Source organism: Gavialis gangeticus, unplaced genomic scaffold (assembly GCF_001723915.1).
Source record: "Gavialis gangeticus isolate Ggan-Ray unplaced genomic scaffold, GavGan_comp1, whole genome shotgun sequence".
NCBI classification, from domain to species: Eukaryota; Metazoa; Chordata; order Crocodylia; family Gavialidae; genus Gavialis; species Gavialis gangeticus.
In genome coordinates this window covers 18,504,428-18,516,618 of record NW_017729027.1, presented here as the reverse complement: position 1 = coordinate 18,516,618, position 12,191 = coordinate 18,504,428, and the positions used below count along the sequence as shown (strand labels likewise).

Here is a 12,191-nt window from a genome sequence, read left to right as displayed (position 1 = left end):
TTTAAACATTGGAATTAGTCTTTGGAAACTCTGGCACTTCATTTTCTTTAATTCTGGAATATACTTTCTTAGGTTAGCATTCTTTAGACTCTAATTAGGGTACAATTCCTGGATGATGAGTCCAAACTGAGAAATTCGTTTCTAAGTTTGTTTTACCTTCCTTAATTGTTGAGAATAAGTGAATAAAAAAGAAAATCAAACCAGCTACCAAGAATATTTTGTGACCTTCACCACTAACATATCACTAGAACATACACTACAAACTGAACTTTTAAACATTCAGCAATATTTTGTGAAATATCAGTTGACATGTAGTTCAGTACTTCTTCACTCCAAGGCCCCATAATGTAATCAGTTGTAAAAAAGAACTTGTGACTGAAGCAATTTGATCATTCCTTACTGTGCTACAGTGCCGAGTGTTTTAAAAAAAAAGGCTACAGAGGAAGCTCAGAGATTTTTCTACCCAGAAACAGTACACGTTTCTTAAACAAGGGTGAAGCTTCTTTGGCTTTTAACTGTACGTTAAGGATTATAGTATAGCTGATGTTTAATTTTGTTTAAGCCTAGAGGTAAGTCTGTTTTTTGTACGTTTTTGTTGACTAGCTTGCATGTTAGGGTTTTTTTGCCAGTATGTTAGTATATACCTATGATTTTCAAAGCTACAGTTGGTAAAAACCAAAAACTAATTTAGTCAGTTGAGCTGACTCTCTAAACATATGTTTACTCAAATCATATTTTTAAAGAAAACCTAGTGTTGCACTGCAATTGTTGGACAGCAGTAGTAAATAAAGCAAGAAGTCGAAACGGTCATAATTCAGATGGATATATCTACTGAATAAAAGTTCTTTTGTGTAAGAAAAACATAGAATACTGTTGTATAGGTTGTACATTTTAAAATTAGATAGATAAATACTGTTACATTAGTGTTGTGGTATCAGTAGGAGATCTTACAGTTATTTAAAAAAAGACATTTAAAATGTCTTTCTTTTTTCACAAAACTTTTTTTCAGAAGCGGTTGTTTCTGTTACTGTATCAACTTTCAAGTTTGTCATAGCTTTGGACTTTTACTGTATGTGTACAGTACTTCTCAGAAATTGTTGTAAGAAATATTATAATTAACTGCATATCGTAATACTCGTGCTATCATTTTAATTTTCTGATTCAAATGACACTTTCCAATGATTAAATGTATTCCAATGGTCAGCAATTATATTTCACGCTCAAATCTACCCGGCATCTAGGGAAGACAAAATTTTAACGAGAACTAAGTATTAACATTCATGTAGATACTGTGTGTTTTATTTGCATAGCTCCCTTCCTTTTCATTTTAAAGACAATCACAAGCAAACATACTGAAAGAGAAAGGGAATCAACATCATAAGCAAAGCCTTACAAAGTAAAACTGTTGGACATAATAAAACTAGGAGGTGGATTTCAAATCTCTTAAAATTCTTTGAGAAATAAGACAAATGCTGTACTTCATATGAAAATAAATATTCCTTTACTTTCCAATTCCTCCCTCCAGCATTCACTGGCAGCTACAACCCAGCACCTCCTCTGATGGGCAAATGCCATTCCAAGACCGTATGTCACATTTCTTCCAAGGATTGTCTGGCAAAGGATAAGATACACTCTATAGCCAGCCTTTAGTCTAAACATTTCATCAACAGAGTGAAATCAGGTTCCATCAGCGATGTCTCATTTTCCATTTTCCTAACTTGCTCCTTATACACTCTATGAGACAACAGAATATGAGAGAAAATAGGTGTTTGAGGCTATTTAAAGTGCTTATAGAGTACCTGACTCACATAGTGTATCTTATTAATTCCACCTAAAATGTAATTCTATAATACTATATGAATGCCATTGAAATAGGTGGTAAGATTAAAAGATCTGTACACTTCTGTATAGTAACAGGTTTCCCTCTAGTAATCTGAGTTTGGTACAAAAACTTTATATACATTTTTGGACCATCAAAAATTTGCATAGATTTTTTTCCCCTGATATACCTCATAGTTAATTGCAAATGAAAGTATTTTACAGGGTGTTTGCATGCATAAGTGTGTAAGACCCAAATGTCTGTAAAAGATATGTGGATGCCTGCCTGGAAGAGGAATACTTATATATATGATCAAGAAAATGGGTACTCTGCTATTTCCAATAACACAGGGATTGGTAGGCAGGTGGAGCACGAAACTCAGGAACTGTCTAAGGTGGGAGGGTTGCCAGAATTGATCCAGGAGAGTGGGGAATATTTCACTTTCATGTCCCTTGCTCCACCTGCACCTCCTGGCCCCAGCCCTGTCCTCTTCCCCCACCCAGCAAGCAGCAGTGTCACAGGAGTGTCAGTCAGTACAGGGCAATGGGAAATGTCCAGCAGAGCAGTGGCAAGGGGAAATGTCACCACAATATTTTTTATACCAAAACCTGGAGGTTTTTTTGCCATTTGACATGGGTGTCTGTGTCAAAAAAATTAAAAAAAGATAACATCTCCCCCCAGCAGCAGCAAACTTTAGTTGCTGCTCTTGTACTCTGCCTATTGCTATAGCCTCCAAAGCCAGAAGATATAGGGAAGAAGGGGATGGAGGACTGTCACAGATGCAATACTGGTCACTTATGCCTCTGGCTATTTCCTTTCCTAAGTAAAGTATCTCCTATTAGCCCAACAGTAAAAACTCACTACCAGCCATTCTCACCACAGAATTGTCTCATTTTGGCTGACAGTGTGGCCAGTTTCATTTAATGCAAGAGTGTACACCATTTTGTACACTAAATCCATTCATTTAAAAATAAGTACAGAATTCCAGGTATACTGCCCTGTGACTTTTACAGATGTTTGGGTCTTACGCTCATGTGCATGCAAACGCACTGTGAAATATTTTCATTTGCAGTGAGGAATCATGCATATCAGGAAAAAAAACATATATGCAACTGCATGAATGTCCAGAAATGTTGCACCAAAACATGACTAGGATGACCTGTTCATAAGAGGACAAAATGTTCAGAAGCACGTGCCTAAAGTTAGACTCGCTGTTATGGTACCTAAATTAATGGCTGTTTTTTAAAAGTGATGAAGTACTCAGAAACTCTCTAACCTGTTACTTAACAGAGGTCTTATGCATCTTAACCTGTAGATCTCACAGTCCTGTCCCAGTCAAATAGGAGACAGTGGCCACATCTACACAAGATGCTTATTGTGTAGTCGTTACTGTGCATTCATTTAAGTACTTGTATAAACAAGGTACTGTGAGTTACTGCGCAGTAGTGCTGACACGCCTTTTTGTGATGCTACTGCACAGTAGCCTACTACTACTGCACAGTAGCATCACAACACAGTAATATCAGGCTATGGCACAGTCAGCAGCTCATACAGACATGGCCAGTGGAAACTATTGGCTAACTAGTCTTCTACTTTTAAAAATGAAAACCCAAATGGTTAGTGTCATTTTGATTTAACAATGCAAACAAAAGGTAAGGATCTACCACCTTTAGGCTAAAATGATAACATATTTTGAAAGCAGCAAAAGTTAAACAATTTATATTCTTGGAAAAAATTTTGTTTTAAGGCCCTCCTTGTTGGTTTTATTGTTTCCTATTCTTTCATTTCTCTTCAAATGTACATCAGTAATAAGTGCCAGTAGATGGATGTATTATGGGTAACTCGCATCCTCTTTTCTATCTCAAGTTTATGTTGGGAATTAAATTGGCTTGCCAACCGAGCATATGAATTTACAAACAGTGTTTTTCTTCTAAACTACTTAGAGAAAAATAACTGTCCACTGTTAATAAACAGAATACTCCAAGTAAATATGCTAATAGCCTGGCTAGAAAGTTACATGCTATTGCTTGTATTTTTTTTAAGCAAAACAAGAATACAACATTCAGTGCAGCCCATGTTATTTCATGTTGTTTATCAAACTTAACGCATTGATACTGTGCAATAGCTGATGTTTGTTTTGGTATTTGGGTGGTTGTTGGAGGGTTGTTCATTTTTATGGTAAATTTCAAAAGATTAGTATCATTGTGGGGGGGGTTAACTTTTAATGCATCTTTTGAAATGACAAAAGGCTAGATGGGAGATTTTAAACCTAGGGATCTAAACCTACCAAATGTAAACAAACTACTATCTTCTTTGAACATAGTAAGTGGTGGATACAAGAACCATATTTAAAAACCTTTAACTATCATTTCAGAATTCTTTCTGTAAACAACATTATATATTTCCTTAGAAAAGGACAGAACTGGAGGTATTGTATAGTGCTTTAGTTTATTGTGATGTGTTGTAATTGTATGGGTGTGGTCATGCCAGGTTTATTCCCTAATGATGAGTTGCAGTATATAGGTCTCACTCAGATTTTACTGTTTGTCATATAACTTGTAATTTTAGTCTGAAATGTTGAGGTCAGTCTGCGTCTTTGTGCAACTGAGTAATTCAAGTTAAATGAATGTTGTGAAATCTTATCTATAACAGCATTGTCTTTTCTCCTTACATCTGACATTTTTAGGATTATAAATGGGAGATAAGTTCCTCAATGCATATGCAGAACGCTGGTTGCTGTAGGTAGGAGTTGCATGCCCACTGAGTGAGAGGAACTAACCTGCTTGCAAAAGGGTTTACTGTCAGGTCATGTTTGGGGCTCTAACATCAGTAGTACATTAGAAATGACCAAGAGGGGAATTTAACCTATTACCTGCTGGGAGAAATCTCTTTGTAGTTTATTGAAGCAGTGATGGTTCTTGATAAAACACTTAAAAGCATTGTCTGGTATACCTTGTTAGTGGCTTGCCCAGTTGGTGAGCTAACTGTTACTGTATTTGCATGAATCCAAGCCAACTTTGAATTTAAGACAACCCCAATAACTGTATACTAATTATGTTAAATTTTATGAATTTGTTATATTTTTCCATGTATAGAATCTAATTATTGGACAGTCATCTTAAATGTATCTCTCCCCACCACCACCACTGCATTGGGGAAAGAAGTGACAGGGGCATAGGTGGTGGTGGAGCAGGCAGCAGGGGAGTCGAGTCTCCTGACCCCTGCCCTTCATCCCCTGTCCTCCTCAGCACTTGCTACCCCTCCCACCTGCCCTACCCACTGCCTCTGCTTCCTCCATGCCACCTGGCCTTCATGCTGCTTCTGCTCCTGCCCTGCCACCTGTCATCAGCACTTAGACTGCATCTCCAGCCTGGGGCACAAAGCATATGGTTGCTCTGGCCCTAGTCCAGCCATTCAATAGTGGCAGCAGTGGTGGCAAGTCTGGTCCTGCCTCTGGGACCAGGGCCAGAGCTGCTGCCACTGCAACTGCTGCCGTTTGAGGCCAGGGCAAACGTGTTCTGTGGCCTGGGCCAGAGCGAGGCCAGAGCCAACCCTGCAGATGGAAAGTGTTTGTGTTGGGGAAGGAAATGGGCAGAGAGTTAGAAGCTGTGGTAGGAAGGTGGTGGTGGGGAACCTCACCTAGAAGCTTCAGCTAGGAGAAAATGTAGTAGTTGACAGGCCATTTTGAAGCACATTCAAAAATTTGACCTAAAATATTGTTAAGGAAAAGAGCCAATTTACCTTCAGTCTTCACAGTGGATGTAATTTGTTTTATATATCATGGACATGCATCTATAACATGCAACTAAAATTAATTATCCATTTCAAATAGCAATAAAAACGAAGATCAGGCACTATGGGCTTTTCAGTAAATTTCAAGGCCAGAGAAGAAAATAACCTTCTCATTTTTGAGATGTCTTTCATAACTGTTTTAATAAGTCTGCACCATCCATATAGCAGTTAGTTGGGGGGGCTTTTGGTCCCAGTTACACGTGAGACAGCTGGGACTAGGAAACCCATCAGTTACGGGCCTCTTAGCCCTGTTTCCATGTGAGGCCCAGCTGGGACTGGGAGCCCCATCAGTTGCAGAAATCTAGGTCCTGTCTACAAGTGAGGCATAGCTAAGTCTGAGAGCCCCGGCAGTTGCACAGCTCTTGGTCCCAGCCACATGTGTGGTGCATGTGGTGCAGCCAGGACCAGGAGCCTCGTCATTTGTGGGATCTTGGTCCCCAGTGCAGTGAGGAACTGGACCAAGAATCCCATGTGGGCTGGGGGTTTCACACCCCCCCAAGCCTTGTGCATCACAGCAGCTTCAATCCCCAGGTTTTGGGATTTTTAACATTGGGTAAGGCGCACCCCTGCAGCTGGGAGCCCTGTCAGCTGACAGGGCTCCTGGACACAGAGGAGGCCCTGTTACACTTGCAAATTAAAGCTCAATAGCTATAAAGTTAATATACATTTTTGAGGGTAAACTTTATAGATGGTCGGAGCTTTTAATTGTGCAATAGCTATTTTGCATGTGTAGCTGGTCTTAAGGTAATTTTACAATTAACCAGTTAATTGTGCAATACCTGTGAGGTGTAGAGGAGGCCATAGATACACTCTTAAAAGTGTATGTATGTAGGCACTGTTTCTCAGAAATGAAAAAGAAAGATTTAAACAATCCAGGAAATACAAAACAAAACAAACCCTCAACCAGAACCTACAATTCATTCTGCAATTGAGGCTTAATCCCCTTTTCCCTCTTTCTCTAATGTATGTTTTAAACAGTAGACAGTGTTTACATTTCCAGTGGAGTTTCAGAAAAAATGAAAGGCTAGTCTTTGTTGCAACCATACATTAAATAACTTTGCTAGAATTAGGTTCTGCTCAGATATTTTCAGTAATGTACCAATAAATTAATGCTTTGCATCTGCTTTCTGGCAGAAAGAACAGAATGAGAGAGGATAATGTGTATAGTTGGGTAGCGTAAGAGTTAGAAACTGTGTAGGCTTTGCATTTGAATTGATTTGTCATGAGTGAAGACTGTTCTCAATATTTCGTAAAACCTGTTACATATCTTGCTACTTTGGGTGACTTTAATGGCATATTTCTGAGTTTATTGAAGAGCATTTAGAATTAGCTTTTAAAATGAAAAGCACAAAGAACTGTATAGCTAACCAGAGGGGCCACTGTGATTTTCAGCAACAATAACAAGTGCTACATCCTCGTAGTTCATCAACTGAAAAGAAGAAAGAGAAAAAAAAGGAGAAATCCAATGCATTGAAACACAGAATAGTGACCTAGAAAGTGTTCTGAAAAAATTAACCTTGAGTTCACAGGAAAATAACACATGGTTACACTCTCATATGGTTTGTATAACACAATGAGATCATATTTAGTGACACAGGCATTTAAATTCTGTGGCAAAAATAATTACATTCAGTGGCAAAAACCAATATGTCTATGGCCATTTTACTTTTTCTGTCTCAATGAAATACTTGTCATATCCTACCACCTAAAACACAGCCACTACTATGGTTTATAGCTAAATCCTCATTGCTGTAATATTAATCAATGGTTGTTTTCAACAGTGAGAATTTTCAGGAATAGATTTTTCACTACACTGCATTGGCAATCTGACTCACTGTGATTTTCAATTTCCAAAATGTTTTCCAGGCGGCAAGATCATAGTTTCATAGTTGGTAGGGTTGGAAGGGACCTGAGCAGATCGTCAAGTCCGACCCCCTGCCATGAGCAGGAAAGAGTACTGGGGTCAAACGACCTCAGCTAGGTGTCTGTCTAGCTTCATTTGAAGACCCCCAGGGTAGGAGTGAGCATCACTTCCCTTGGAAGTTGGTTCCAGATCCTAGCCGCCCTGACTGTGAAGTAGTGCCTCCTGATATCTAGTCTATATCTACTCTCTGTTAACTTATGGCTGTTATTCCTTGTTACTCCCAGTAGTGCTCAGGGGAACAGGGACTCTCCCATTGCCTGCTGGTCTCCCTTGGCCAGTTTATAGACAGCCACCAGATCCCCTCTCAGCCTTCTCTTGTGGAGGCTGAACAGGTTCAGGTCTCGTAGCTTCTCCTCGTAGGGTCTGCCCTGCTGCCCCCTGATCATGCGAATGGCCCTCCTCTAGACCCATTCAATGTTGTCCACATCCCTCCTGAAGTGCAGCGCCCAGAACTGGATGCAGAACTCCAACTGCGGCCTGGCCAACGTCATATACAGGGGGAGGATCACCTCCTTGGACCTGCTTGAGACGCATCTGTGAATGCATGACAAGGTGCGGTTAGCTTTACTGACTGCATCCCCACATTGGTGGCCCATGTTCATCTTGGAGTCTATAATGACTCCAAGATCCTTTTCTTCTTGTGTGCTGATGAGAAGGGAGTTCCCCAACCTGTAGTCATGCTGCTTGTTCTTTCTCCCTAGGCGCAGTACCTTGCACTTGTCAGTATTGAATTCCATCTTGTTCTCATTCACCCACCCCTGTTATCTGTCCAGATCCAATTGCAGCCTGTCCCTCCCTTCTATCATGCCCACTTCTCCCCACATCTTAGTGTCAACTGAAAATTTGAACAAGGTGCTTTTCACCCCCTCATCTAAGTCGCTGATGAAGATACTGAACAGTGCAGGCCCGAGGACTGAGCCCTATAGAACCCCACTGCCCACGTCCCTCCAGGTCAAAAATGACCTGTCCACCAGCACTCTCTGGCTGCGGCCCTCCAGCCAATTGACGACCCATCTGACTGTGTAGGTATCGACACCACAATCTCCTAATTTTTTAATGAGAATGGGGTGAGAGACAGTGTTGAAGGCCTTCCTAAAGTCCAGAATCTCATTATTCATTTGCACCAGTGTTTGGAGGAGCTTGTAACTAACTTTGCTGACTCACCTCCTTGCTTTCCCAGTCCTTGACTGTAGCACTGTTCTCATGTCAAACCTGCTGACCAACCTATACTTTGGTCTCCCCTTGTTAATTGACTGTAGTGTGGACTACAGCTCATGTTCCCCAGTCTGGCCATGCCCACAAAACAATGCAGGTATTATGCAGTGTAATTTAGTTCTCCCTTGCAGGAACCCAACTTCAGACAGGTCCCATCAGGGCAAGGAAACAGAAAACAAAATACCAAGCACTTGGCTGCAGGAAATGCTGGAATGCTGAATATATGGGGCTTTAGCTAAGAGAAATGTGCCAGGTCCAACTCTCATTGCTGCTATTTTAGGTTCTCCTCAGATACATCAGTTTGCACTAAAGTCCAACTGCTCCACAGAGGTGGTACAATCAGGAGACTCCATTGGGAGTGTGGCTGGGAATGACAAACAGGTTGAACCAGTTTGGGTGCGGTGCTATGGCTGGGACCAACAAGCAGCTCTCTGTCACTCCCAGGCACTATGACATACCACAGGAGTTTCCAAGGGGTCCAGTGCTTAGGTTGTGTTTTATCTAGGCTGTAGTAAGTATTACATGCAACTACTCAGAAAACTTTCTAGCTTGTAGTATATTTACTATGATCTAAATAAAATATGTCCTAAGTATAACATGCAGCAAGACCCCCAACCACCTACACACAGCTTAGGAGCAGGATCCATGGCTCTGACTCTCACAGACTCACACAAGGACATTGAGGAAATTCTGCTTAGCTATGCAGAGCTAGGAGTATTGAATGGTATGCTTTGGCTTACAGTAAAACTAGGGAGTTGGTAGCTTCAAAAGGAAATGAAAATGCTTTACCTCCATTATAATCATTGGAGATATTGATTTCTTCTGTCCTGGGAGATTTTTTGCTTAGCTGAGACTGAGCTGTGGCATTGGCCAATGAAGGTATCTCCCAAATGACCACTGCAAACTAGAGCAAAGAGTCCTCTGCCCAATAATAATCAGTGAAGAAGTCACCTTTTCATAGTGTCTCTCTCTCTCACCCAAAATGAGGTACCAGGTTTTTTTCCATTTGTTTTGGAATCCATCCTGGCCATGTGTTAGTGTCATCATGGTAGCTCCACGATCATTACTGTTGTAACTCCTGTGTTCTCTTCATGGAGAAAGAGAGGTGTTCTCAGGGTCTGGAAAGAATACCCAGGGGATGATTTCTCCATCCTTCCTACCAGTAATACTACAGGTCTGGACTACATAACTGGAACCTACCTGTCCCCAACGGTACCAAGTTTTACCATCTCCAGTGTGGGTTACCATATCCTTTACTGTTTCATAAAGCAAGGATTGGGCCCTCTGAGATCATTCACCATTATCACAAACATAAATTGTGTTTGAGTCCACACTCAGAGAAAGCAAAACATTTCAACATCAGTTCAACTTGCAAAGCTGGTGTACTTGGAAGCCATTTTTAGATACTGTCCTAAAACACAAAAAGTCTGACAAGTGAAAGTTGCAAGGTATGTTTCCACATTTTGACTATGAATGAAAGTGCTGATCATAAATAAGAGCATTACTAAATTTCAGCTTCAAAACTAATATTGGAATGCATTCACCTTACTGAGAGGGCAGGAACAAACCATCCTGGTGCACAGGAAGACTAGCAAGTATGGCAGAAAGCCAGCTTAGCTTAGGAGGGAACTCTTCAGTAAACTAAGTCACAAAAAGGAAGCTTATAAGAAGTGGAAACTTGGACAAATAAATAGGGGGGAATTTAAGAGCATTACTTTGGCATACAGGGATAAAGTTAAGGCCAAAGTGCAGTTGGAGTTGCAGCTAGCAAGGGATCTGAAGGGTAACAAGAAGGGTTTCTACAAGTATGTTGGTAGCCAGAGTAGGATCAGGGAAAGTGTGGGTCCCTTACTCAATGGGGGATCCAACCTTGTGACAGAGGATGCAGAAAAGGCTGAAGTGCTCAATGCCTTCTTTGCCTCAGTCTTCACAGGCAAGTTCATTTCCCAGACTACAGCACTTGGCAGCACAGTTTGGGGAGGAAGGTGAGCAGGTGTCAAAAGAACAAGTTAGTTATTATTTAGAAAAGCTGGACATGTACAAGTCCATGGGCCCGGATAGGATGCACCAAGTGTGCTGAGGGAGTTGGCTGATGAGATTGCAGAGTCACTGGCCATCATCTCTGAAAACTCATGGTGATCAGGAGGGGTCCTCGATGACTGGAAAAGGGTAAACATAGTGCCCATATTTAAGAAAGGGAAAAAGGAGGATCAAGGGAACTACAGACCAGTAAGCCTCATCTCTGTCCCTGGAAAAATCATGGAGCAGATCCTCAAGGAATCCATCTCAAAGCACTTAGAGGAGAACAAGGTGCTTAGAAACAGTCAGCAAACAGTAGATATGCTGGAGGTTAGGGCTAGGATTCAGAGTGACCTGCACAAATTGGAGGATTGGGCCAAAAGGACTCTCATGAGGTTCAACAAGGACAAGTGCAAAGTCCTGCACTTAGAACAAAGCAATCCCATGCACCAGTACAGGCTGGGGGCTGACTGGCTGGGCAGCAGCTCTACAGAAAAGGACCTGGGGGTTACAGTGGAAAACAAGCTGAATATGAGCCAACAGCATACCCTTGTTGCAAAGAAGGCTAATGGCCTACTGGGCTACATTGCCAGAAGTGTTGCTAGCAGGTCAACGGAAGTGATTTTTCCCCTCTATTCAGCACTGGTGTAGCCACATCTGGAGTACTGTGTCCAGTTTTGGGCCCCCCCACTACAGAAAGCATGTGGACCAATTGAAGAGAGTCCATTAGAGGGCAACAAAAATGGTGAGGTGGCTGGGGAACATGCCTTATGAGGACTAACTGAGGGACATGGGCTTATTTAGTCTAGAGAAGAGGAGACTGATGAGGGATTTAATAGCAGCCTTCAACTACCTAAAGGGGAGTTTGAAAGAGGAGGAAGCTAGACTGTTCTCAGTGACAGCAGATGACAGAACAAGGAACAATTGTCTGAAGTTGCAGCAAGGGAAGTTTAGGTTAGATATTAGGAAGCATTTTCTCACTAGAAGGGTAGTAAAACACTGGAACAGGTTACCCAGAGAGGTGGTGGAATCTCTATCCTTGGAGGTTTTTAAGACCTGGCAATACAAAGCTTTGGCTGGGTTGATCTAGTTGGGGATGGTCCTGCTTTGAGCAGGGGGCTGGACTAGATGACCTCCTGGGGTCCCTTCCAACCCTCATTTTCTATGATTCAGCCATTACTTTGGAGGCTTTTTCTGGCATAACAATATTTTTTCATTGTGAAAATCAAATTCCATTTGTAATCGTCTGTGATGGAAGTAACTCTGAAAGGGCTAATTCATGAAATAACAATGGAAGAGCAGTCCATCTTTTTTATGGGACAATCGCAGATACCTAGCCATCAGGCTACAGTGCTTTCATTCACTTTCACTGGGGTGTTAACACCTTATAGTTTCATAGTTTCATAGATTTAGGGTCGGAAG

At 41.3% G+C, this 12,191-nt stretch overlaps 1 protein-coding gene across 11 annotated transcripts in view; it reads left to right on the top strand.

The window, feature by feature from the left end:
* RIMS1 (regulating synaptic membrane exocytosis 1) overlaps positions 1–12,191 on the top strand; it is a 717,876-nt gene that overhangs the window by 683,584 nt on the left and 22,101 nt on the right. Inside the window, exon 1 of one of the 11 annotated variants that reach the window (XM_019520485.1) lies at positions 357–569. The exons of the other annotated variants lie outside the window; for them this stretch is intronic. The gene's annotated coding sequence lies outside the window, so the exon portion shown is untranslated. Of the gene's footprint in view, positions 1–356; positions 570–12,191 lie in introns of those variants that run through there. 11 annotated transcript variants of the gene reach the window in all.